The sequence below is a fragment of the Simochromis diagramma genome, unplaced genomic scaffold (assembly GCF_900408965.1).
Source record: "Simochromis diagramma unplaced genomic scaffold, fSimDia1.1 OVJJ01000822.1, whole genome shotgun sequence".
NCBI classification, from domain to species: domain Eukaryota; kingdom Metazoa; phylum Chordata; class Actinopteri; order Cichliformes; family Cichlidae; genus Simochromis; species Simochromis diagramma.
The window spans coordinates 9,331,535-9,356,114 of record NW_024387520.1 but is presented as its reverse complement, the minus strand read 5'-3'; the positions used below and the strand labels follow the sequence as shown (position 1 = coordinate 9,356,114).

The 24,580-nt window shown below is 43.9% G+C and overlaps 1 protein-coding gene across 14 annotated transcripts in view; it reads right to left on the bottom strand.

Annotated features, from left to right (window-relative positions):
- Nucleotides 1–24,580, bottom strand: part of cacna1ba (calcium channel, voltage-dependent, N type, alpha 1B subunit, a) — a 332,183-nt gene that overhangs the window by 266,006 nt on the left and 41,597 nt on the right. The window lies entirely within an intron of this gene.

Below are 24,580 nucleotides of genomic sequence, written 5' to 3'. Positions count from 1 at the left end.
CAGTCTCCTGGAGAGGGGCTGGACTCTGTCTCAGTCTGGAGTTGCCCCTGGTGAGAGGCGGCGGGCTGGGGTGGGTATTCTAATATCCCCTCGGCTTGCTGCCGGTACGTTGGGGTTCTTCCCGGTGGATGAGAGGGTTTATCCCTGCACCTTAGGGTCGGGGAACGAGTCCTGACTGTCATCTGCACTTATGCGCCAAGTGGCAGTTCAAAGTACCCAGTCTTCTTAGAGTCCCTGAGTGGGGTGCTGGAAGGTCCTCCACCTGGAGACTCTGTTGTCCTACTGGGAGACTTCAATGCTCACGTGGGTAACGACAGCAAGACCTGGAGGGGCGTGACTGGGAGGAACGGCCTCCCTGATCTGAACCCGAGCGGTGTTTTGTTATTGGACTTCTGTGCAAATCACAGTTTGGCCATAACGAACACCTTGTTCGAACATAAGAGTGTCCATAAGTGCACGTGGCACCAGGACGCTCTAGGCCGCAGGTCGATGATCGATTTTGTAATTGTATCACCAGACCTGCGACCAGAAGTTCTGGACACTCAGGCAAAGAGAGGGGCTGAGCTGTCAACTGATCACCACCTGGTGGTGAGTTGGATCAGGTGGCGGGGGAGGACACCTGACAGACCCGGTGCACCTAAACGCGTAGTGAGGGTGTGCAGGGAACGCCAATTTCCGGGGGGCGAGGTCACTGAGGCAGTTAAACAACTCCTTGGTGGCAGAGCCCCTGGTGTGGATGAGGTCCGCCCCGGGTTCCTGAAGGCTCTGGACGTTGTAGGGCTGTCCTGGTTGACACACCTCTACAATGTTGCGTGGAGATCAGTGGAAGTACCTGTGGACTGGCAGACCGGGGTGGTGGTCCCCAGCTTTAAGAAGGGGGACCGGAGGGTGTGTTCCAACTACAGGGGGATCACACTCCTCAGCCTCCCTGGGAAAGTCTATGCCAGGGTGCTGGAAAGGAGAGTTCGTCCGCTAGTAGAACCTCAGATACAGGAGGAACAATCCGGTTTTCGTCCTGGTCACAGAACACTGGACCAGCTCTTTATCCTCTCGAATCCTCGAGAGGATAAAGAGGGTGCATGGGAGTTTGCCCAACCAGTCTACATGTGTTTTGTGGACTTGGAGAAGGCATTCGATCATGTCCCTCGGGGTGTCCTGTGGGAGGTGCTGCGGGAGTATGGGGTGTCTGGCCCATTGCTACGGGCCATTCGATCCCTGTACAACCATTGCAAGAGCTTGATTCGCATTGCCGGCAATAAGTCGGACTCATTCCCGGTGGGTGATGGGCTCCGCCAGGGCTGCCTTTTGTCACCGATTCTGTTCATAATTTTTATGGACAGGATTTCTAGGCGCAGCCAAGTGGCGGAGGGCTTTCACTTCGGTGGCCTCAGAATCTCATCTCTGCTTTTTGCGGATGATGTGGTTCTGTTGGCTTCATCGGGTGATGGCCTCCAGCTCGCACTGGAACGGTTCGCAGCCGAGTGTGAAGCAGCGGGAATGAGGATCAGCACCTCCAAATCTGAGGCCATGGTTCTCAGCCGGAAAAGGGTGGAGTGCCCACTACGGGTCGGGGATGAGTTCCTGCCCCAAGTGGAGGAGTTCAAGTATGTCGGGGTCTTGTTCACGAGTGATGGGAGAAGGGAGCCGGAGATCGACAGACGGATTGGTGCTGCGGCTGCAGCATGCGGTGAAGAGGGAGCTGAGTGTAAAAGCAAAGCTCTCAATTTACCGGTCGATCTATGTCCCTACCCTCACCTATGGCCACGAGCTGTGGGTAGTGACCGAAAGAACGAGATCGCGGATACAAGCGGCGGAAATGAGCTTCCTTCGAAGGGTGGCTGGCCTCTCCCTTAGAGATAGGGTGAGAAGTTCAGCTATCCGTGAGGGGTTCAGAGTAGAGCCGCTGCTCCTCCACATAGTGGTGTCACTAGTGATCAAGTAGCAACTCAATATATACCAGCTAGCCAAACTTCAGTAACCCAACAAACGTGACTGCTGTTTAGTTTTCTGTCTTCATCTATGTTGGAAGTGTTAGCAGAGCTGTACGTTTTAATTTTTTCAGAAATCTTTCAGTCAGAACATGGTATGTCATGTTTAGGTAACTAGCAAAACTAGCGCGCTAACTTCCTGCTAACTTTTAACACAGTTAAATTTGATAAATTCTGTTTTCATGGATGCCTGGATGTTCAACTTAATTGTTACACCTGGTAAAGCAGCAATTATGATCATTTTATTAAAGATGAAAAAATTGGCAGTTTTTAACTCTCAGTGTGCAGCAGTGTTCGTTTGACTTTGGGGCCTTTATTTAAGTGTTGTCTGACAGTATGTTTTGCACTAAGTACCGCAGCAATTTCCTAATGTTCTAAACCTGCTCAACATTTGGCAATAAAAACATTTCTGATTTCTGACTCTGATAGAGTTTTCACAGGCCTCAGCAAGAAGCAGTTTTTCAGTCTTTCTGTACATGCTCTCATGACCCTGAGCCTGCTAAAGGGGAGTGAGTATAAAAGACATTGTCCAAGGTGTGCACTGTCACACTTGATCTTTCAGCTGTGTTTCCATATCAGGCAGAGTAGATATAGTTGAAGTAAAGTTGAAGACGTGCAGAATACAGGCAGGTAAGTGACCGAAGTGACGGACAAGGTAAGCGACTCATGTTGTAACTGATGTCAGACGCCGGAGATTTTGGCGGAAAATTAAAGCAAATGGTAGTTTAGATTTGAACAAATTCATTTAAGCTTCAGTATTACCAAATACACTTATCAATTGTCTTATAACTAACAATATTTGTCTAAATAATCTCCAACACCCTGGAGAACAACGGGGAGAGTTTAGAGACTCTCCAAGATTATATTGATCAGTGCTTTCAGGATCTCGTGATGAAGAAGGCCCAGTGTGCAGCTTCCCCGGCCAAACCTGAGACGCCGTCGTCGAAAAGACAACGCCCGGCAGATTCCCCCGGCTCAACATCGCCAGCCGGCAAAGATATTGCCGACATACTGGAGTCAATCGACAAGCGATTGTCCAGTTTCGACGCAAGGCTGTCCTTGGTGGAGATTCTTCACCGAGAATTTAAATGCTTGCGAGAATCCCTGGAGTTCAGCCAGCAGCAGGTGGAAACGCTTGCTGCTGAAAATGCCACGCTAAGGGAGTCGGTGAAATGTCTCACAGAAAATGTTACCCAGCTCAATAGAGAAATTAAAAAAATAAAAGAAACAGTTATTGATCTACAAGCTCGTAGCATGTGTGATAATCTGGTATTTTCTGGTATTCCAGAAGCCGCTGGAGAGGACGCGGAGACCACGGTAAAAAGCTTCATCAAAACCCACCTGAAGCTGCCGGAGGACACTGTGAAGAACATCGTCTTCGATCGGGTACATCGCCTCGGCCCCATTCGGGCTACGGCCGGGAGACCACGTCCTATTGTGGCCAAATTCGGCCACTTCAAACAAAAGCAACATGTGAAAAGCCGCGGCAGGGAATTAAAAGGAACGGACTTCAGCGTGAACGACTAGTTCCCCAAAGAGATCTTGGAACGACGCAGGGTCCTCTTCCCAATCCGACGCGGCTTCATCCAGAAGGGCTCCCGCGCTGTCATTGCTGTGGACCGGCTGTACGTGGACGGACAGCTCCATCGCGACCCCAACATCACTCCTTGGCTGTATTAACCTCACACCAGATAAGAATCAGCTACACCCTTTCCCTATCCACTCACACTAACTTGCATTAACATCTGTTTAACTTACCGGTATCAAATCGCATCTTAAAGTGTGATTTCATAGCAGAATTAACACCGTCACTCTCCGTCAGTGATTTAATTGGAATGTTTACGTTTTGTTTTTGTTTTTTTTCTTCTCGGTTTTTTTTTTTTTTTTTTTTTTTCCCTCTCTTTTCCCCCTCTTGGTTTTATGCTGCTCACCCCTGTCCTTGGTTTCTTTCTTTATTCCTTTCACTGCCTCGATCACCTGCTTCGACACTCATCCACAAACATCCTTTATTTCGGCACATACGCACCATGTGCTCAACGGCAGCACATTTACTTCAGTCAGACAGCGCACACAGTCGTTTAGGATACACACACTTAAGCCAAGCCTACTCATATTAGTAAATATGCATACACATAGTCAGACTCAGGGAGCATCTAGCCACACATTTTTTCTCTCTCTCCTTCTCTTTATTTATGAACAAGTGACGTATTCTCTCCACCTGTCTAAGCGACGCACACAGCATACATCCCTAGTTATACACAAACATCTATGGGTACACTGAGGTTCATTACATGGAATATAAATGGAGCTGGCTCCAGAGAAAAGAGGTTAAAAATATTTAACCAACTCAAAAAACTACAGGCAGATGTTGTCCTTTTACAAGAGACCCACAGACCTCTTAGAGGTTCGAATGAACTTAAAACACCTGAGTTTCCTAATCTGTTCTCAGCTTGTTATAATTCTAGACAAAGGGGAGTAGCAATTTTAATACATAAAAATATTAATTTCACAGTACTCGATACAGTTATAGATCCAGAGGGCAGATTCTTAATCATTAAACTATCTATACTTGATAAAAAGCTATGTATTGCAAGTGTATATGGTCCAAATGTTGATGATCCCCTCATTCTTTCACGGTTTTTTCAGTGCACTCTCTGAACACTTAGATGGCACACTTGTTCTTGGAGGCGACCTCAACCTTGGACTAAATGAAGACATGGATAGGCTCAATACAGCGGGAACTCAGCGTAATTGGCAGTCCACAAATATAATCAAACAGTATATCAGCGACTTTGGTCTTTGTGATGCATGGTGCTCCCTTCACCCCACCAGTAAGGAATATACTTTTTTCTCACATGTCCATCACTCCTACTCTCGTCTGGATTATTTTTTGGTCAGCAGCTCACTGCTGAGCGACATTTCAGACACTGAGATTCACCCTATAGCTGTCAGCGATCATGGTCCTGTATCTTTAACACTAATGCTATAGAATAATACTACGCCAAGAAAAAACTGGAGATTTAATATATCACTACTTAAAGATGAAGACTTTATTAAATATTTTAAAAAAGAGTGGACTTCATATTTGGACTATAATGACACTCCCGAAACATCAGCTTCTGTTCTATGGGAAGCAGGGAAAGCTGTGATGAGAGGTAAAATAATTTCTTTCTCATCACATAAAAAGAAAAAAGAAAACAAAAATATTCAGGAATTAGAAAAAAACATCGAATCACTAGAAGAAGCCTACGCGTCCCACCAAGATGAGGAAACATTGAACAAAATACGCCAAACAAAACTAGAATTAAATGAGATAATTAATAAAAAAAAGAAAATTCTTAGTACAAAGACTACGCTTACAAAATTATGAACATGGTAATAAATCCGGTCAATTTCTAGCAAACCAGCTAAAAATAAATAAAGAAAAAACAACTATATGTGCTGTTCAAGATTTATCTGGGAACACAATATATGAACAGAAAAAAATAAACAACATTTTCAGGGATTTCTATAAAACGTTGTATTCACCACAAATAAACCCATCTAAAAAAGAAATTGATCAGTCTTTGGACAACATAACTCTTCCAAAATTATTAGACACTCAAGCAATGGCACTGGATTCACCACTGACACCAGGTGAACTCCAGGAAGCCCTGATAAGTATGCCCAATAATAAGGCTCCAGGTCCAGACGGCTTTCCTGCAGAATTCTACAAAGAATTCTGGTCGATTCTAGCACCAGTTTTCTACAGAACGTTGTTGGAAATCAAAGAAAAGGGCAGACTTCCATCAAATATGAATTCTGCAAACATTAATCTCCTGCTAAAACCAGGCAAAGACCCTGTATATCCCTCAAGCTATCGTCCAATATCCCTTATAAATGTAGACCTTAAAATAATCTGCAAAGCTCTCTCAAAGAGACTGGAGAAAATAACCCCCCTCTTAATTCATCCTGACCAAACTGGTTTTATAAAAGGTAGGCACTCATCAACAAATACACGTAGATTACTTAATTTGATAGACTACTCATACAGTAAAAACCTAGAAACTACAATATTCTCTTTAGATGCAGAAAAAGCATTTGACAGAGTTAACTGGAAATTTCTATTTGCAACTTTACACAAATTTGGTTTTGGATCCTCTTTCATAAACTGGTTAAAAATATTATATAATTCCCCAACAGCTTGTGTCAGAACAAATGACCAGACATCCTCCAGCTTCTGTCTCTTGAGGGGCACCAGGCAGGGATGCCCACTCTCCCCTTCACTGTTTGCAATTTTTATTAAACCACTAGCAGCAGCAATTAGACAGAATTCAGTAATTAAGGGCATAAAATGCAAGAACGTGGAACATAAAATCAGCCTTTATGCGGATGATGTGTTACTCTTTCTCCAAAATTCACAAACCAATATCTCTGGGGTGATTGAATTGATAAACTCTTTTGCAAGAATATCAGATTACTCAATTAACTGGTCAAAATCTACAGTCCTACCGATTAATTGCTCCCTCCATAATTCCTCTTCTACACCACTGCAATCGGGAAATATAAAATATTTAGGTATTAATGTTTCTCCCAAGCTTGCAGATCTAACTAAATTAAACCATATCCCACTTTTAAAGAAGGTAGAAGATGATCTGGCTAGGTGGAAATGTCTACCCATATCACTCATGGGAAGGGTTGCCGCTATAAAAATGATGGTCTTACCAAAAATAAATTATTTATTCTCAATGATCCCAACTAAACCGCCACAAGATTGGTTCAGATCTCTAGATTCATGTATGTCCAAATTCCTTTGGAAAAATAAACCTCCACGTATAAGCTTAAAAACACTACAAAAGACCAAGGATAGAGGAGGATTAGAACTACCTAACTTTCAGCACTACTTCTTAGCCAACAGGCTTCAGTTTATCTCAGGATGGCTAAAACATACCCTCTTAGATGAACCTTGGCTAGATGTAGAACAAGCACTTTGCAATAATCTAGAGATCTCAGACCTACCATTTATCAGCTCAAACATCCAACGACATGAATGCTTTAAAAGCATCAACATCAGCTCTTCTCTGACAGCATGGTGGGAGTTTCTAAAATTGACGGCGTCTTCATTAATCCCATGCAAACGTACACCTATCTGGAACAACCCTGACATATTACAAAACAATAATATGATAAACTTTTCAGATTGGAGTGGTAAAGGAATCAAATATTTAGAACATATACTAGAAGGAACAGAATTTATTTCATTTGACGGACTAGTTACACAATATGGGATCAACAAGAAAAGATTTTTAGAATATCAACAAATTAAATCCATAGTAAAAAAGAAATTTAAACCGGGTCAAGTTGAACTACAAACACCACCAAGTGTGGTTCAATTTCTTACTCTTAAAACCCCCAAATTACTATCCAAAATATACAGAATGCTTTCTAAAACAGATGAATCAATATCACTTCCTATTGCAAAATGGGAAGCGGATTTATCAGTTAACTTAGACCTAAACTTCTGGTCTCAGATTTGCTTAAAAAACTTTCATCTAATTAGAAATCCCAGTCTTCAATTAATTCAATACAAAATATTACATAGAGTGCACTAATACAGGCCATCGGATGTTCAAGATGGGCTTTACGTCTACCAACAACTGCTCACACTGCCAAACCAATTCACCGGACAATTATATCCACGCTCTTTGGTTCTGTCCACCAGTTCAGAAGTTTTGGCGCGAGATATGTGAAGACTTATCAAAGTGTCTGAAATGTAACATTCCAACTTCCCCCTTAGTGTGTTTGTTGGGCAGCTTAGATAATGTCAGTTCAGAAAAGAATATAGCCCATATGGTCTTCACTGCCCTATGCATAGCCAAGAAAACAGTCCTCATGAACTGGAAAAATAAAAATAATCTTAATTCTAACCAATATAGAAATTATCTATTAGATTACATTAGTCTTGATACAGCCTCTGCCACCACATCAGATCAATTGCTCTGGGCTCCTTTGATCAGCTCCATCACCTAGTGGGGGTGGGGGGGTCATAGTTTGGTCCCGCCTTCACTGTTGTGATTGGTGTGGGGGTAGGGACAGGCCTAGGGCGTCGGGGGGTTCCCCGGAGGCATCTTCCTTGGGGGGCTCAACCCAGGGTAGCGGTCATGTCCGGTTAGGGGCTCTGTTTGCTCTCAGGTGACTGTTTCCTCGTGGCTGCGTGCAGCGGGGCTAGGGGAGGGTCTGTGCTGACGGACGTGGGTTACTGACCAGGTAGCCTGGCTGCCCCTGGGTGGGTCCGGGATGGGCGTGAGGTTCTGGGGGCGCTCCGTCTCTGGGCTGGGGCCCTGGCCGGGCCTCGGGGGCTTGGGTCCTGGTTGGTGTGTTGCCGGGGTTGTGGGCGGGTGGGTGCATGGGGGCCCAGCCCTGGCGCAGGGTGCCGCCGGTGCATCGAGCCACCTGGGGGGCTCTTCAACTGGTGGGGGAGATTGTCACATCTTGCAGGAGCTTTCCTCTCTTCAGGAACTCTCTCTGCAGGAAGGGGAGATACAGGAGAGGTGGAGGAAGATCTCAGCCTGGGCGTCTATTGTCTTATGTAGTCTGGAAGATGAGTGGATGGTGGGATGGGTGCAGTTTTCTCTGTGGTGGGGTTGGGTGGACTGTCCCGGGCTCTGTGGGGCCGGGAGGCGCTGCTGCACTGGGCCCCGGTCTGGATGGGCCTGGGCCCCCTTCCCCTGGCGGGTCGCGGAGTATGGGGGTGCCTACTGGGGTCAGCGGGGGAGCTGGCCCCAGGGAGGGGTCACTTGCCCCTCCCTTCCTTCCCTCCCCATCTCCAGCTGCCTCCCTCTTCCCGCTCCACCACAACCACCCACACATGCAGGGCCTTGGAGTAGGGGTATGTCACCAGGGTGCAGAGGAGGCTACCCCCCTCTGTCCCCTTCTGGCTGCCTCTGCCTCAATTTTATCCCACAACTTAGACATTCACATTACTCACACTCTCATTACACATACATATAGGATCTTGGGGGTGGGCACGATACACGGAATCCAAGTTACCATCAGGGTGTACACCTCACCCCTGGCGTCGTTGCCCACCTCTCAATTTTAAATACATGTAGACATTGAGGGCTAGCAGGAGGGACTATGCGCTTACCTGCTGCTCTCTGGCAGGTAGCTCCATGCCCTCCTGGGTTTTAAAAGCACCTTAGAACACACATGCATCAACACTACAATGAGCGGGTGGAGGGAGGTTTGGAGTCTTCTCTCACCCCCGTTCTCTGCGACCTGCTGGAGCGGGGGGGCTAGGAGGAGGAGTTGGCCGTCCGACTGCGGTCTGGAGTGTGGGGCCTCCCTGCTGCTGCGGAGTCGGGGCGGTCTGCCTCTCCCCACCGCAGGGAAAAGGGTAACACCACCTGGGTCTGGGTGCAGTTCCCCCCTCCAGGGGCAAGGGTACCTAGACCCGGTTCGTAGAGTGCGCTTGGGGAGTGTGATCGTGTGTACAGCGTCTCTTTATGTCTGTCTCCACGCTGGTTGAGTGTGGAGTAAGTGCATATGAGAGCATGAGGGTGGGAATGGATGTTTGTATCTGTGTGTGCCTGTATTTCTGTGTCTATATGTCAGGTTGGGTATCAGACGCCACCTCTCTGGGGACATCTCAGGCCCTTCAAGGTTTGGAGGCCTATCTCCCCCCACCACCACTTCCCCTGCCAGTGGCGGACTCCCTCAGACATCGGTGCGTTGGTGGTTCTTTGTGTCTGGGGATGGGCGTCCAGGTACACACCGGCTCACTCCTTGGCGGCCGCTTCGGAGGTGGGGTGCCCCCGGCCTCTCGGCCTGGGGCTCGGTCACTCAGGCACAGCTGGCTGCCGGCGGAGCTCACGGGCGCATCACTGCAACTCCCCCTGGCTTCTGCTCCGCGGCTGCTGAGTGAGCCCTCATCTGGGACTCTCCTCAGCTCTTTCTGGGACAGTGGCGCGGCTGCCCCTCTGTTGGTCTTCCTTGGTCTCTTGTGTTCTGGGGGCCTCTGGATGTCTGGAGTTTTGATCTCCTCCATACCTGCTTCATGCCCTGGAGGACGGGGCTGTGGCCCCCCCACACCCTCTAGCAGATCATTACATGAAGGAACCTTTTAAAAAAACAAGCACGTCCATGCTCACAGGTGTACACACGGGTGATCACACACACAAACTACACCCTTTTTGGCTCCTACCTCAAAGCACACTGTGTTCTGTTGATCTTATGTGCTGCACAATAATGTTTAATATTTAGTATTTACTGTCATATTCCCATATATCATTGTGATGTTGTTTATTCTATTTCTCTTGTTCTCTTCTGCTTGTTTTCTTTTTTCTTTCTCAGCAGGTGATCCAGGTGATCGATATATGTATTTTTTTTTTTCTTTTTCTTTTTTTTCTGCTCATTCTGTTGGTTTTTGTTTTTTGCCCTTCTCCCCCGTCCCTCTTCTCAGCTGTTTCTCTTTCCCTCTTTCTTTCTCCCCTTCTTTCCCCCAGTCAAGTCTGTCCCGTATCAGTAAGTGAAAATAAAATAAACAATAAAAGGTGAATCAAATGGACCATTACGGCAAGGCTGGGATGGTCAATTTGGTAAAGTAAATCCGTTGGGCATCTTTCTTTGCCTTTAGACAACAATTCTGATGGCAAAAGAGCCAAACGGGACAGGCAAAAAAAAAAAAAAAAAAAAAAGGACAGCAGCTATATTCCAGGGGTGAGAAGGGGGCAACAATGACGTTGGATCCAGTCTTCACCATTCACCAGACTGGCATGTGATGTATCCATTTTAGATTTCCTAAAGTCACTGACAAGCAATGTTCCCTCTAATTTTTCACGTGTCTGAGCGAACACACAAACCCCCTGAGCGATCCCTTGGACCACTGTGAGCGACATCAGACGTGTGCACTGTGGTCACACCGGCATCTAATCCATCCAAGTTACATGGTTTATTAAAATAATCAAATTACAGCATTTACATTTGTGTTAAACTACTTTTAATTAACTGCTTTAGCCCACTTACAATAATTAAAAAAAAAAAATCTAGTCATTGACCTGTGTAGTATGTTAACACTATTGGAAGTAAAAAAAAACTTGAACTCCAATTTCAAAAAACACAACTTACTTTTTTCTTCTTCTTCTTCTTCTTTTTTTTTTTATAAAGCTCTGACTTGTATTATGAGTATTAGTCTGTGGTATGGGAGAGAGTCCTGTAACTCTCTGTCTGCAAAATATTGTATATAATGACCAATGCTGGGCAATTAATTATATAGTTACTTCTTCAAAAAAGTAACTCAGTTTGGCAAACAACAAAGTTTTTTACAGCTATTTTTTTTTAAATGCAGCCAAGGCATTTTTAAATAAACATTTCAAACTATTTACAGAACAATCAGCTGTTCTGCATCAAATTTGATGCCACTCAAATCATTTGTGCCACTTCAAAAAATAATTTCTGTCCTCACACTAACTACACAAGATTTGCGCTAAATGTCTCAAATCTCTCACATCTCAAAGCACCACTGTCAGTCCTAAAACTTCCCCCCGTTTCTTAACAACTAGATGCCACGTTGCCATATCATTTTTTGATTGGACGACATGGTACTTTTTTGGACGAATAGGAAAGGGAGAGGGGGGTGGATTTTGTTTTTGATCACAGGCGGCGAGTGCTTTCAAGCGTTTTTTCTTATAAAACGCAGTTTTTACCGTTTCTTCCCGCAGTAAATATAAACAACGATAGTATTCAGCAAGGAAACCAAACATTGCAAATATTTTTATCATAACTCTGGTTTTACGTGGCCTATCAACACAATTTAAAAATTGGTATAAAGTCCACACTTTTTCCGTCAATTGTTCGGTCGGTCCTGCTCACATCTCCAGTGGTTGTCCACGTTGTCATTCACGTGGCTTCACTCCACATCAGCCACGCTGCTTTGCTAGCTAAAACACCGGTGTCGGCACATAAGGACGTTGTCATAGCCTGTCAGCGGCGTTGATTAGCTGCGTATATACGAATGTAAATCCCATTATTGGCTGGACTATGGGATAAGGTGGCATCATTCTAATCCCATACAGGAGCAGCCAGTCACTCACTGACTAACACTGCAAAACAGAATTGTTAAAGTTTTAATTTTAATTCAGGTTAGATTTTTTTTTGTGCGCAACGCAGATTTTCTGTGCGCAGAGACCGTGCCAGCAGTGCGCAATTGCACACGTGCGCAGCTTAGAGGGAACATTGCTGACAAGGTCATTCATCTTGCTGGAGTTGAGGAACAAGTCATTATTCTGACACCAGGATGTGAAGGCCGGGACCTCCTCTCTGTAGGTCGCTTCATTGTTGATGTCTATCATTCCCACCATGGCTATGTCATCGGCAAATTTGTACACTACAGGCCAAAAATTTTAGAGCACCAGTAATTTATTGCAATTCTAGTCATTCAAGTCCATTGAATATATTGAAATGGTACAAAGGTAAGTGGTGAACAGCCTGAGGTTAAAAAAAAAAAAAAAAAGATTACCCAGAACTGAAAAATAATGTACATTTCAGAATTATACAAAAAAGCCTTTTTCAGGGAACACAAAATGGGTTCACAATTTGAAGCTGTTCCGCAGCAATGGAGGTTGATCAAGCCTTGAAAGCTGGTGCTACTACAGGGAGTGCAGAATTATTAGGCAAGTTGTATTTTTGAGGAATAATTTTATTATTGAACAACAACCATGTTCTCAATGAACCCAAAAAACTCATTAATATCAAAGCTGAATGTTTTTGGAAGTAGTTTTTAGTTTGTTTTTAGTTTTAGCTATTTTAGGGGGATATCTGTGTGTGCAGGTGACTATTACTGTGCATAATTATTAGGCAACTTAACAAAAAACAAATATATACCCATTTCAATTATTTATTTTTACCAGTGAAACCAATATAACATCTCCACATTCACAAATATACATTTCTGACATTCAAAAACAAAACAAAAACAAATCAGCGACCAATATAGCCACCTTTCTTTGCAAGGACACTCAAAAGCCTGCCATCCATGGATTCTGTCAGTGTTTTGATCTGTTCACCATCAACATTGCGTGCAGCAGCAACCACAGCCTCCCAGACACTGTTCAGAGAGGTGTACTGTTTTCCCTCCTTGTAAATCTCACATTTGATGATGGACCACAGGTTCTCAATGGGGTTCAGATCAGGTGAACAAGGTGGCCATGTCATTAGTTTTTCTTCTTTTATACCCTTTCTTGCCAGCCACGCTGTGGAGTACTTGGACACGTGTGATGGAGCATTGTCCTGCATGAAAATCATGTTTTTCTTGAAGGATGCAGACTTCTTCCTGTAACACTGCTTGAAGAAGGTGTCTTCCAGAAACTGGCAGTAGGACTGGGAGTTGAGCTTGACTCCATCCTCAACCCGAAAAGGCCCCACAATCATCTTTGATGATACCAGCCCAAACCAGTACTCCACCTCCACCTTGCTGGCGTCTGAGTCGGACTGGAGCTCTCTGCCCTTTACCAATCCAGCCACGGGCCCATCCATCTGGCCCATCAAGACTCACTCTCATTTCATCAGTCCATAAAACCTTAGAAAAATCAGTCTTGAGATAATTCTTGGCCCAGTCTTGACGTTTCAGCTTGTGTGTCTTGTTCAGTGGTGGTCGTCTTTCAGCCTTTCTTACCTTGGCCATGTCTCTGAGTATTGCAAACCTTGTGCTTTTGGGCACTCCAGTGATGTTGCAGCTCTGAAATATGGCCAAACTGGTGGCAAGTGGCATCTTGGCAGCTGCACGCTTGACTTTTCTCAGTTCATGGGCGGTTATTTTGAGCCTTGGTTTTTCCACACGCTTCTTGCGACCTTGTTGACTATTTTGAATGAAACGCTTGATTGTTCGATGATCACGCTTCAGAAGCTTTGCAATTTTGAGACTGCTGCATCCCTCTGCAAGATATCTCACTATTTTTGACTTTTCTGAGCCTGTCAAGTCCTTCTTTTGACCCATTTTGCCAAAGGAAAGGACGTTGCCTAATAATTATGCACATCTGATATAGGGTGTTGATGTCATTAGACCACACCCCTTCTCATTACAGAGATGCACATCACCTAATATGCTTAATTGGTAGTAGGCTTTCGAGCCTATACAGCTTGGAGTAAGACAACATGCATGAAGAGGATGATGTGGACAAAATACTCATTTGCCTAATAATTCTGCACTCCCTGTAATTCCTACAGGTGTTCCAACTTTTCTAGATTACTGGATTACTTACACACCCTTGTGAGCATCAGTTGAACAGTATTGTACAAGTTTACAAGCATTGTACAGAGTAGTGTGTTGCTACAAAAATGGCAAGGAAAGGGCAATTAACAATTCAAGTAAGTAAAATTTATTTATATAGCACATTTCACAGATAAAAATCACAAAGTGCTTCACAATAAAATCAGAAGTACAAATAAAATAATATAAAACAGTGAAAAAATTCATTAAAAGCTTGTTTGTATAAAAATGTCTTCAGCTGCTTTTTAAAGGAGTCAGTAGAGTCAAGACAGCGTAAAGACAACAGCAGGGAGTTCCACAGCCTTGGTGCCAGTGCCTGATAAGCCCGATCCCCACGTGTTTTAAACCTAGTACATGGGACCACCAGTAACCTCTGACCTGGCGACCTAAGCGATGAAGCATGAGGTTCTCAACAGGTCAAAGATATACTGGGGAGCTTCACCGTGCAGAGCTTTAAAAGTTACAACTAAAATTTTAAAGTGAACCCTAAAATTTACTGGCAGTCAATGAAGGGAAGCCAAAACTGGAGTAATGTGTGACCTCTTGTTTGTGCCAGTTAAAAGTCTTGCCGCGGCATTCTGTACAGTTCGAAAGCTATCCAGAGCAGATTTGTTGAGACAAGTAAAAAGACCATTACAATAATCCAAACGAGATAAAAGCATGAATAATCATCTCAAATTCTGGCTTTGACACCAGTAGTCTGAGTTTAGAAATGTTTCTTAGATGATAAAAACAGTTCCAGACAAGTTGTTTAGAGTGTTTCTCAAGAGAAATTGAACTGTCAAATATAACACCTAGGTTTCTGAGACTCGACTGAAATGAAGGGTCTAAAAAGCTGAAAGCATGTGTTCAGGTGCAGTAATCAAGGTTTCTGTTTTATCTGCATTTAACTGGAGGAAATGGTCCTTTAACCATTGTTTGATTTCTGACAGACAATTATTTAAACAGGAAAATTTATAAAACTCAGAAGTTTTGAAAGAACAGTATAACTGAATGTCATCAGCATAGAGATGATAAGAAACATTATTGTAACGTCTAATAATTTGGCCTAGAGGGAGTATATACAACAAAAAGAGAATCGGTATCCTTGAGGTATCCCAGAAGGCAGAACTGATGTTTCAGACAACACATGATTCATACAGATTATAAAGATCTCTCAGATAGATACGACATAAACCACTTTAAAACAACACCAGTAATCCCAACAAGTCCTTCAGCCTGTTTATCATGATGCTGTGATCGACAGTATCAAAAGTAGAGGTGGGATCCAACATAACCAGAACAGTGTACTCTCCAGAGTCTGCTGCCATCAGAATGTCACTAGACACTTTAAGTAAAGCAGTTTCAGTGGAATGTAATTTGCGGAAACCAGACTGGAAAATGTCCAGAACATTGTTCTTCTCCAAAAAGTTGTTTAGTTGTTCTACAACTGTTTTTTCCATGATCTTTGGCACCAATGGTAATTTTGATATTGGCCTGTAACTGCTTGGAAGAGATGGGTCCAAATTTGGTTTCTTTAATATTGGTTCAACAGTAGCTGTTTAAAATAGCTGGAAATTGAGCCAGTATAAAGAGAAGTATTAATTATTTCCAGAATACAGGGGCCAATAGAGTCAAACACACTAATGAAAAATGATGGAGAAAGTATATCAAGGTGGCTTGAAGTCAGTTTCATCTGACCAAGCACAGCACTGATGTCCTGTAAGGTAACAGGAGTAAAAGAGGACCAGGTATCAGAGGTAAGCAAGGTGTCAAGACTGAGTGATAGCGATGAGCTCAGCAGCAGTGTTACAGGATGCATCATCAATATGAAGGTTGAAGTCTCCCAATACCTTCTCCAGTTTAATGATCGATGTCAGAAGGTCGTTAAATCAGTTAGAAAGACCCCGGCAGGTCCAGGCGGTCGATAGATTAAAATACAATAACATGTTTTCAGAGAACCGACCTTCATCATCTGTGACTCAAATGAAGAAAAGGCGTCCGAGGTCATCAGTCTGCATGTGACTCTGTCCTGATAAACAGCAGCAAGTCCAAGTTAAGCAGGGCAAACCGAACTGATGACTGTTTATTTGCGAAATCTACAGCTGACCACAGCGGCACTTGAATTAAACATCTGTGCACACGTGTGGATCTGGCAACTCCAGAGCTGGGAAAAACCTTGATTAATGAGCAGACATAGCTGTCATCAGCAAAACGGAGAATGGATGATGGCCACAGAGCGAGCAAACTGCTTTCGAGCCATGGGGCTCAGGTCCCAGACGACGGCGTAACATCCCCAGCAAACAACAGGAGAGGAACTGGTCGCAGGCACCGAGAGTGTAGTATTGTTCTATGTTCTGTAGTATTCATTCCACCTCATTTCATTTCTGTATTTTATGTATATAAGTTTAGATTAGTTATTTATAGTTGGTTTACACAGCTTTGTGTATGTATGTGTATGTATGTGTAATGTGTATATATAGACACGTATGTGTGTGTGTGTGTGATTTACATTGCTGTGCTTGAGAGCCACCACCATCTACCGGAACCAAATTCCTTGTATGTGTCTGCACATATACTTGGCCAATAAACACGATTCTGATTCTGATTCTGAGTCACCCCACAGCCAAGTAGCTAGCCTCCGGTACCTTCTCCGTTTCACCTGGACGCCAGCACTCGTTCCCCTTTTTCGTCTCTTGAGGGTGGAAATCCCACGGGTTGTGCACAGTAGCACGCACTCAGGTGAGGAACACACCAGAGAAGGAGGAAAAGTTTTTCTGTAGCTGTCCCAGCTGTCACAGTAGCTCTCAATTGAGCCTTGGATGTTTAACAGTGTATCCCGAAGGGAAACAGACCATCACAACACTTAAAAATCTAGGTCTTTCCTAAAGAGGAATTGAAAAGAAAATCAAGGTGTCAGTGAGTACAGTTTCTTTCACTGTCAAAAGGCACTAAAACACTGGGGCAAGCTCTGACAGGAAGAGGTCAGGCAGACCCAAAGCCACAACTGAATCAGAGGACAAGTTTCTGAGAGTTAACAGCTTGCTTGATAGGTGGCTCACAGGACAACAACTTCAAGCACAGCTTGAAAGTGGGTGTAGTAAGCGAGTCTCAGTTTCAACTGGGAAGAGAATACTTCGAGCTGCAGGTTTGACAGGGCGAGATGCAGCAAGAAAGCCACTGCTAAGATGTCAAAATAAGACAAAGAGGTTTGCCTGGGCCATGAAACATTGCTACTGGCCTACTGAAGACTGGAAGAAGGTATTTTGGACTGGTGAATCAAAATTTGAAATCTTCTCTGGGTTATCATGCAGGATCTTTGTTCTCCATCAAGTAGGTGAAAGGATGATTCCCCAGTGTGTGGTATCAACTGTCAAACATGGAGGAGGAAGTGTGATGGTCTGGGGCTGTTTTGCTGGATCCAGGGTCGGTGACTTGTACAGAGTGAGAGGCACCCTGAACCAAAACAGCTACCACAGCATTCTGCAGCAGCGTGCAATACCTTCTGGCATGTGCCTAGTTGGTCAGGGGTTTAACCTACAGAAAGATAGTGACCCAAAACTAACATGGAGTGGCCAGCACAGTCTTCAGACTTATACCTCATCGAGCTGGTTTGAGTTGAACTGGACAGAAGACTGAAAGCAAAGCAACCTACAAGTGCCACACATTTATGGGAACTTCTGCAACAGTTCTAAAGAATATTTGATTTCTATTGTAGAAAGCTGTATTTAGTTGTTGCATCTGCCGGAAGTGGCTACTTTAATGAGTCAACAATTTAGAATACGACTTCCGGTTGATGGCATGTCGGAATAGTCGCTCTCCGCAGGGCTCCTACTTTTATCAGAACTACTTAATAATTTTCTCACTACCCGCTACAAAGTGAGTGATTCTCAACAGCCATGACCAACGGATTACGGCTTTGGAAACCACGGCCACAGCTACAAATGCGGAGCTCCAGGACGTGGTGGCTAAGTTAGCAGTAGTGGTGGTGGATAACGATACGCTGAGAGCTAGGCTAATTGACGTTGAAAGCAGAAGCCGCCGCAACATTCACCTCTTGGGGTCGCTGAAAATATTGAGTGGCTCAGACCAACGGTGTTCTATTCTCAGATGCTTGTGGACATATTTGGAGTGGACATTTTGAAAACGGCCCCGGAGTTGGATCGAGCCCACCGGGCGCTGGTAGCAAGACCAGGCCCTAACGCAAAGTCCCGAGCGGTTGTTATTTGTTTCCATAGCTCCCAGACCCGTGAGCTCGTTGTGTGCAAAGCTCGGGAAATGTGGGGTAAATTGAAATATAAGGACACCCCCATCCATATTGTCGAGGACTACTGCCCTGAGGTGCTGGAACAACAGTCCGCTTACCGCGGAGTCATGAAGAAGTTGTACGACCTTGGGCTCAAGCCTCAGCTTCGCTACCCGGCCAAACTGTTCATTATGACTGACGAAGGGAACCGGAAGCGACTGGCATTGTCAGGCGACGCCCGGAGCTACATCGCCTCACACTGAACCCTGAGTTCTAACATTCTGGAGACCTAATCTGAAAACATGGTCATAGTTGGATCCTGCCACTTCTGTAGAAGGGCTCATGACATTTTAGTTTGATGTTTGGTATCTAGAAGACAGCATGGTATGAGTAATTAATTCTAACATCATTGTTTTTCACTGTTTTTCTCTCGATTTCCTTTACAATACCCCTGTTTATACTATTGTTCTAATGCCACTGTTGGCATGCTCACTAGTTTGCTACGTACACATATATGTATATACTGTTTTACTTTATACAAACACATATTCTTTTATTATTATTAAATGATAATGGTAAATTGTTTTATTTGTATTTGTATAGCTATTACTATTACTAGTCCCTAAGGACCCCAAAGCGCTTTACACAACCAGTCACCCACCCATTCACACACACATTCACACACTGGTGATGGGCAAGCTACATTGTAGCCACAGCCACCCTGGGGCGCACTGACAGAGCCGGACACTGGCGCCACCACCAGTGGGCAGTGGACCGAGACTGTCCAAGCTGGGGCTCGAACCGGCAACCTTCCGATTACAAGGCGAATTCCCAACTCTTGAGCCACGATCGCCCCTATTACCTCTCCTACAGTTTGATTCCTGCCATGTATAAATGGAGGACAACAATAGCTCTGCCTGCCCTTTTTTGTGTTTTTCTTCTGTGTGTTTTTGTATAGTAAGATACATCCTAGTTGCTCAATTTTTCTAGCAGAATATTGACAAGGTATATTTTCATAGTGAGACCTTAGCCGCCACAGCCATTTGATAGAGTTGTGATGGTGAAGTCTTCGCAGGGGAATGTTTATACCCTGCTGTGAAAGGGACACTTGCAAGTTGTGTTTTCAGGGGTTTCCAGGACCAATTTATGTCATTCGACGTGTATGTATGTATTGTCCTGTTTTATTTTTGTTCTGGGGTTTTGTTTTGTTTTTTCCCTTTCCTGTTCACAGTCTATTACCTCAAGTACAGACACCAGTCTTCCCCTGGCCACTGTCAACTTGTCAAATCAAAAACCTGCCTGAATACAGTAAGGTATGTTGAACACAATCAATGGTCTTAGAATTGTCTCCTGGAATGTGAGAGGTGTGGGGAATGCAACCAAAATTAACAAAGTTATGGCGCATTTACAGCAGCTTAAAGGAGATGTGTTTTTTCTTCAAGAGACATCTCTGCAACAAGAGAAACTGGATTGGCAATATATATCATTCCAAATTTAACGCCAAGGCTAGAGGGACAGCCATACTTATTCGTAATAATATTCTGTTTGAGCAACATAAAGTTATTGCTGATCCAGATGGCCGTTTCACATTTATGTCAGGAAACTTGCAGGGCTCACTTGTGATACTGGCTAGCCTGTACGGGCCGAATTGGGATGATGATTCTTTTATAGCTAAACTTTTCTCTTCACTTCCAAATTTGGAAAACTATCATCTTATTATTGGAGGTGACTTTAACTTGGTTCAGGACACTCTGCTGGATAGATCGTCAACTGTTCCTTGAATAAATCTGCTAAAACCCTAGAATTTTTCAAAACTCAGCTGGGGATTGTGGATCCATGGCGACAAGCAAATCTTACTACTAATGCATTTTCCTTTTTTTTTTTTTTTTTATTTTTTTATGGGAAACGTCGAAAGCCTACACGAGAGGCCAGCTTATAGGCTTTGTGTCAAATTTAAAGAAGAAAGAGTTATCTTACACGGCCAGTTATTGAATAAGATCAAAGATCTAGATGGCAGATATGCATCAAACCCAGATCCTAACCTCTATACAGAATGTGTGAAAGTTCAAGCCAGTCTCAATTTAACCACCAATGCAACAGCTATGGTTCAATTAATTAAGACAAAGCAACACTTTTTTGAATCCGGTGACAAGGCAGGGAAACTTCTGGCCTATCAAGCCCATGCCGAAGCAACCTCCAAACTAATTCCGAAGGTCTGGTCTGCCGCTGGCGACATAATATCGGACCCAGAGGGAATTAATGAAGTATTTGTTAATTTCTATTCCAATCTGTACACTTCAAGCTCTCCCCCTCTATCAGAAGAAACCCTCCAAAATATACATTTTCCAAGAATAGATAGAGATCTGACAAAGGGATTAGGGGGACCAATTACTGTAGTAGAGGTACAAGAAGCCATTAAATCCTTAAACACAGGTAAATCGCCGGGCCCTGATGGTTACTCTGCAGAATACTATAAAGCCAGTTCTGACCTTATGGTACCATTGCTGAAAGATATGTATAATGAAGCCTTTTCAAAATGTCAATTACCCAAGACTTTGTCCGAAGCAACTATTTGTTTAATCTTGAAAAAAAAGACAAGGATCCTCTATTGTGCAGCAGTTACAGACCAATTTCTCTTTGAAATATTGATTTTAAAATACTTTCTAAAATTCTCGCACTTAGGCTACAACGTGTTCTGCCACAAATTATCTCCTCTGATCAGACGGGGTTCATGGCCGGCAGGCACTCATATGACAATTCAAGACGCCTCTTGAATATTATCCATACATCGTGCAATTCAATTCCAGAGGTTGTGGTATCTCTTGACGCGGAGAAAGCCTTCGACCACGTCGAGTGGAGCTTCCTCTATGAAGTGATGGATAAGTTTGGCTTGGGGGTTGACTTTATTCTCTGGGTTAAGCTACTATATTCTTCGCCATCCACCTGTATTCGTACTAACAACAACTTGTCTTCGCCTTTTCCACTTGAGAGGGGCACTAGGCAAGGGTGCCCTCTCTCACCCCTCTTATTCGCCATTGCTATCGAGCCTCTTGCAATATGGCTGCGTTCAGAGGATAGATTTAAAGGCATTACAAGGTTCGGTGTGACCCACAAACTCTCCCTTTATGCAGACAACTTGCTCATGTACATTTCTGACCCTTTAAACTCATTCCCGGTGCTTTTTAACATACTGGACCAATATGGTACATTGTCAGGATATAAGCTCAATTATCAAAAAAGCAGTTGCAACCCCTCAACTCCCTCGCCAGAGCTCTTCCCCACTCAGTAGTGCCCTTTAAGTGGACAGAAACCGGATTTAGATATCTGAATATTTGGGGATATTCCTCTTCTATACGTAAAATGATGAGGGAGAATTTTCTATCCCTACTAGACAACGTTGGGAAAGATTGTGACCGTTGGACTTCACTACCATTGTCAGTTGCAGGGAGAGTTAACCTGATAAAGATGAGTGTCCTCCCCAAATTCTTGTATCTTTTTCAACATGTCCCAATTCTTCTTACTAAAGCATTCTTCGACAAGTTAGAAAAGATTCTGTCACATTTCATATGGGGAGGGAAACAAGCTAGAGTTTGCAAGCCTATTCTTCAGTCCTCTAAAACTGACGGTGGTCTTGGTCTGCCCAATTTTAGACACTACTATTGGGCAGCTAACATGCAAACTCTTACATTGGGTTCACAACGACCCCCCTGTACCAGCCTGGGTACAAATGGAAACTGCATCTAGCTGTTACTCATTATCATCAATACTCAGCTCACCACTCCTTTTCTCTCCAACCCTTGTTGGGGAGAATCCAATAGCTAAGGAAACGGTAACTATTTGGCAACAGTTTAGAAAATACTTTGGGCTACTTGGACCGTCTTTGCTAACACCTATACTAAAAAATTGCAATTTTGTACCTTCAAACATTGATGCGGCCTTTAGAAGTTGGAAAGATAAAGGACTTAGGATTGTTAAGGACTTGTACAGTCAGGACACTTTTCTATCTTTTGCTGACCTATCGTCTAAATACGACCTGCCTAATTCCAATTTTTTTTGTTATCTTCAGGCTAGAGATTTTGTAAAAACAAAGTTCCCTCACTTTCCCAATCGGCCTCCAGAAACAAATCTGGATATCATCCTGCAGACGAACCCTCATCAAAACAGACTGATATCAGCCTTGTATAAAATACTAGATACTTTGGTTCCCAAATCCATTTCTTATACTAAGCTGAGATGGGAGGAAGAGCTACAGACAACCCTGCCAGAACAGCAGTGGGATTCTGCTTTGAAATTGATTCACTCATCCTCAATTTGTGCCCGTCATGCTTTGATTCAGTGCAAGGTGGTCTATAAAGTACATTATACAAACACAAAATTATCTAAAATCTATCCAACCATTAGTGATGCCTGTAACAGATGTGGACCAACACCTGCCAACCATGTCCACATGTTTGGTCTTGTTCGAAACTGAGTGCATTTTGGAGGGATATATTCGACACACTTAGCCAAGCATATGGCCAGACTGTCCCTCCTAACCCACTCTCCGCAATTTTTGGCATTCCTCCCAACTTGAACTTATCTGGCCCCCTCAAACAGGCCCTAGCCTTTACCACTTTACTAGCTCGGAGGCTTATTCTGTTGAAGTGGAAGCTTCCCCATCCCCCAACTCATGATCATTGGGTGAGAGATGTACTCTTTAACTTAAAGTTGGAAAAATTTAGATTCTCTCTAAAAGGTTCTATTAGGAAATTTAACAAAATCTGGAAATCATTTCTCTTACTGGTGGACACCATCACTTTACTTCCTGAGTCTGAAGTGAACTGAGTGAGGCTACATTATAAAGTTTGGATTTTCTTTTAATTTTTTTTTACTGCCAGCGGTGAAATCCGCCCCCTGACCCAGGGGATGTTTCCCTTTTTCCTCTGCATAGGAGACAAGCATCCCAGACCCCGACCAGACGGCCAATTCCTCCTCCCAGTCCCATCCCTCAGATGACAAAGAGAAAATGGGGGTGTGAAGACCCCCATACTCCTTCTGCCTGCTCATATGTGGTGTTGCTGTGTGCTGTTCTAAGCGCATTTAAAATATGGGAAGGGCATAGTACGATCTGCCAGAAAACAGCTGGTGTCAGCACGGCACCCTTGAGAACCCTCGATGTGTACATGTATTTCAAATTGAGAGGTGGGCACCGGCACCAGAGGTAAGGTTTAATATACAGACCATCCTCTGGACGTCGTTTAGCATGACCACCCCCAAGGGTGGTCATGCTAATGTATGATATATGTATGTGTAATGAGAGTCTAAGTAATGTGGATGTAATGTGGATGTCCAGGTTATTGAATAAAATTGAGGCACAGGTGGCCAGGAGGGACAGAGGAGGAATGCCTCCCCTGCACCTCAGCGACGCACCTGTACAAAGACGCCTGTAGATCAGTGTATTTCTCTACAGTACATTCGTAGTAGCCTGATGAAGCTAATATACTTGGCGGTACAGATGAAAAAAGGAGAGGGGCACAGGGAGGTAATAAAGGATGCCTTGAGATGAAGAGACAGTGAGACAGAGAAGACAGGGAGGGAGAGATGCTTGGAGAGGGGTAACCACAGCAGAGATGACTGGAGGTGTCACCATAGAAACAAAGAAGGCTCCACTGATCTCATTAGAGACAAGCAGCCAGGAAAGTAGTACTGGCTCAGAAACAGAATGGACTGTGTCTATACATACACATATACATGTGTTTATTAGCACAGTGCAGCATCAGAATACATTTTTCTTGTGCTATGATAAGTAATGTGTTAGTTGTTGATACTTCAATAATCAAACTGTATACTTAACAGAGTGACGAGATTGAAGAAGACACTTGGATGAGTGATGAAACGTTTTTCGCACTGAAAACACTACGTTCATAAGAACATCTCAACTTTCTAGGTGTATACTTCACAGTTTAACAATTGATCAATACATTTTATAACATAACTGTTGGGTCTGTGTTTCCACAAACCCCGCTAATTCTAGAGACTTATTCATCATGAAGAAAACAAGACAGTCGATCGATCGATTATTTGCGCAAGGGAGGCCTCGTCTGTGTCCACCCCGAAAATGACCCCCAGATCTGACCTCCTCCT